At 34.5% G+C, this 4,087-nt stretch overlaps 1 long non-coding RNA gene across 1 annotated transcript in view; it reads right to left on the reverse strand.

Moving 5' to 3' along the window:
- LOC111086999 overlaps positions 1–4,087 on the reverse strand; it is a 174,753-nt gene that overhangs the window by 113,331 nt on the left and 57,335 nt on the right. Inside the window, exon 3 of the long non-coding RNA XR_002611722.1 lies at positions 3,255–3,337. This is a non-coding gene — a long non-coding RNA (uncharacterized LOC111086999). The remainder of the gene's footprint in view (positions 1–3,254; positions 3,338–4,087) is intronic.

Below are 4,087 nucleotides of genomic sequence, written 5' to 3' on the forward strand. Positions count from 1 at the left end.
GTGTCTATTTACTTGTGACCACTCAGTGTAGAACTGAACTAAAAACGAGATCTGTAACTCTCACGAAAACTCGGTTTCTTTGTCTTGTGATTGCATTAGCACGTAACTGGTAACTTTCTCACAAGATCAGTCGACTGGAATTTACAGACCTCACCCAATAGGTCAGTAGAAGGACAATACGGCATTTTTGCGGGCGAAGTCTTTGTTATCTGATATGGTAGAGACAGACAAAGCTTTAAGGCAATGCTAGCACCGAGAAATTTGAATGTTTTTTTAACCACGTACTTGATATCAAAACTGACATATTTTCTGAATTAATTACAAATTCAGAATGAATATTAATTTTGCAGGTAAATAAACCTCTAATATATTCCTATAACCAACTGGCACCATTGAAAGCAAGCTGTTTTGTATCTTGCTATGAGCATAATACCCCCCCCCCTTCCCTCACTGAATCTCTTTTTTTTCTCTGTTTATATATATTAACACAGCGTCCTGTTGCGGTTGTAGACATTTGGTTCAGTCGTGACGCAGGTCCTTTAGAATTGCAGCGAGCCTGCAACGACAGATAGTGGTAACTTGCTTGTGTGGTGTACCATTGTTCTTTGGTATATTTCATAATCAAAGGATCATTTCTGGTGTGTACTTTAAATGGGTAGTAAACATATTTCCACTCTTGACGTGAAATTGGTTTGAATGTAGTTCCTAACTCTACGAATAGCATTTTGAGATACTTGTAACAAATTTGCAACAGCCTGTTTGTAGTATTTGGTCAGTTTCATTCGTCTTATGGCTATCCACATCAATGGAACATTTAAATGTGTGTTTTTTAGGCTTCTTCTTAGTTCACGAAGAATTTAAAAACCTCGTACTATAATAACCCAATAACTCTGTCCCCCTGGCGGGTCAATATGAAATTTACGGATGTACAATGCTAAAATCCAGGGTTCGATTTCTTGTTGTGTACAAAGCGGAAATAGCCCATTGTACAGCTTTGCATTAAAAACATAAACAAACTTTGAATTCTCTTACGCAATACAGAAAACTGCTAAGATTACCTCATCGACCTTTTTTTTGAAACAAAACGTAATGATGCGACATTTCTTCCGTCTCTTATATGACAATATTATCAATTTCCTTGTAATGGAAGCAATGGATTTGATACCACACGTATAAACATTACTCCACATTTTAGATCATTTCACAAGGATTTCGATAAATAAAAATGCTTGAGCAACGATAGAAGCAACAGCTTCTTCACGTCTTAGCAATCCTGCGATATAACAAATTATAATTGTGAATGGATGTTAACCAGCCTACAGTCAGAAACTGCAGTACATTCGTTCAACTTTATTATTAAGTCACTAAACTCTGAAATATTTAAAACGACTGTTAACATCTTATTGTTCATGACGTTCAAATTATCGCGTTTAGTGGAAAATATTCTGATTCTTTTATCTAGCGAATATTCTTATTTTATTATCTACAGGATTATACTTTTAAACAAAAACAATATGAAGTCCAAAATTAATATTTCAGTTATTCGATGTATTTTGAGAATGAGAAAAACAATAACCTATTTTGCTGTAATCTTTCAGAAGAGGCATAACCGAATTGTTTCTTTATTGCAAACAAACCTACAGAGTAGACATTATTTTTATCCTTATAGATTACCAAACAGAAACAATAAAATAAATAAATTGTCTCGCTTCAGATTAAATATTTATTTCCATGGATTTTTGACTTCTTTCTTGAAGCCGTCTTTTGGATTTCATGATTAATTCGAAATTCATTGTTTGTTGGAGTAATAAATATTTAACGAGTAACAAGCTGCTACTGTTTCCCAACAACTGGATCCTGCTGTCAACAAGAATATTAGAGATAGCTAGCATGCCGATGGCTCATTGGTAAGTCTGAGGGCTTATAACGCCAAAAATCGTGTTTAGATTTGTGCTTAACAAACAGGGATAAATATGTTGGCACTTTTTTCAAATGAGTGTATCTTCTTCATTGTTGAAATGAAGCGAGTTTTAATGAGGTTAGTTAAAAGCCTGAAAAACTATTGACCAGTCATATACATGAAATTGAGTACGTTTTACTAAAACGATTTTGAATATACACATCAACAAATCACATGACAACCACAGCCGATTTAAAGTCGCAGTGGAGTGGAATGTATCACAGCTACATTTTGGCGTTGTTTGGCATTTCTTAGGTAGTATGATGCCACCGAAAACTGTTTGCTTTTTGGAAAGATACGTAATAAGTTTTTCCAACGCAAAATATCCATACACTCAGATCATAAAATTGATTCAAATCAGGGATGTTCCTTGTACTTAAAGGATTTGGAAAACAGAGGAATATGGTTCAACTTGGGTTTCTAGGACTATCTAGAAAGAGAGCTGCAATGAGCTGTTCCCCAACGGTGGTAATAAAGGTATGGCTTCCTGTATTTTGTAACAGACAGGTCAAAATACTCAGACACTAAGGTCAGTGGCAAAAGCAGTCTACATTTCATAGGCAACAGTAGCAAAATAATCAATATATATCTCCGCATGACATAAGTCATGTGTACACGATGTGCATGCACAACCGTCAGAGAAGACATACCGGTCAAGTCGCTGTACGCAGCGTTTATGGAACTCTTTGCTATCGGACTGTTGAAATGGGCACTGGGAAACGGTTGTCTTCGTACACTAGATAAGTTATGAAAAGCTTGAAGGGAGGAATGGTGTGCTTTGACCATGAAAGAAAGCCTTGCGACGGAGCCTTTTGCAATGAAAACTACGCTGCGGGGCTATTGTCAAGCTGCATGGTCGTCAGGTCGTCAGACAGGGCGTGATCGAACGAGTGGAGAAAAACTGTAAGACGAGGTTAAGCTATAAAATCATTTCAATATAACGTACTCAACTCAGAACTAAAAAGTTGTTATCGTATTTTTTTTTCTCAACAAAACAAATGATTTTATTGACAACATTTTATTATTTTTCAGTATAATTTCGTCGAAATAAAACCGAAGCTTAAACTTAGAATAAAAATTAAGTTTTTGTTTGTTTTTTTCAGATTAATGAAACGCCTTAGAAGTCTTTACCTTTATCAGTCTGTTGTTTTAGATACGTGCTTTGGAACAGTAATTAATCCTTAGTGAATATAATTCATTAATAACAGAGGAATTATAATAATTTGTATGATTAAGAGTCGATTAAAATGGCATTAATAATTTTTTTTTATCTCATCAAATTCAAATCACTCACCTAGAGATAAATAACGTTTCTGAGCTCATTCACAGATAAGTAACCTGTGGCAACCAGAACTTGTTCGCCTATAGTCATGAACTCTGTAAGAAACAAGAATGTGCTTTTATAACCAGAACTTGAGAACTTTCATAAATCTCAAAAACAAATGAACGTTGATCTTTGCATGCTATAAATCACAAGGTAATGGATGATTATACAATGGCAGTACTTCTCGGCCTGGAATTATGCGATTTATTCTGAATGTTAATGTGTTTGTCTTTATTATCTTTACCCATTTTATTCAAACTTACAAAGAAAGGTAAATCAACGTGCACAAACTGTATATATGATTTAATTATATAAAAATATCCCAACTGTGTATATCAGTATTTTATTAGTGTATTATAATCTTGAATATCCAACACCCTGAAACTTATGTGTTAAATTCTTAAATGTTTATGAAACTGGAGAGTCTCATCCCACAAATATTTTATATTATTTAAACATACTATACAAAGGTTATTTTCTGAAGATCTTAAGTACGTTCTAATTAAACAATCCGTATTTTGATAAAAATAAAAAGATTTATTGTTTTACTTCATCTTACACAAAAAAACTTAGTAAGAATTTGTTTGTTTGTTTTGTTTTAATTTCGTACAAAGCTGTTCAAGGGCTAGAGCAGTCTCTAATTTAGAAGCGATAGACCAGAGGAAAGGTAGCTTAGACAACACCATCAACCGCCAACTCTCGGGCTTGGTTTGGTTTGTTTGGAAGTTCACGCAAAGCTACACAAAGGCTATCTGCGCTAGCCGTCCTTAATTTAGCAGAGAAAGACTAGAGGGAAGGCAGCT

This window comes from Limulus polyphemus, unplaced genomic scaffold (genome assembly GCF_000517525.1).
Source record: "Limulus polyphemus unplaced genomic scaffold, Limulus_polyphemus-2.1.2 Scaffold57, whole genome shotgun sequence".
In the NCBI taxonomy this organism is placed as follows: Eukaryota; Metazoa; Arthropoda; class Merostomata; order Xiphosura; family Limulidae; genus Limulus; species Limulus polyphemus.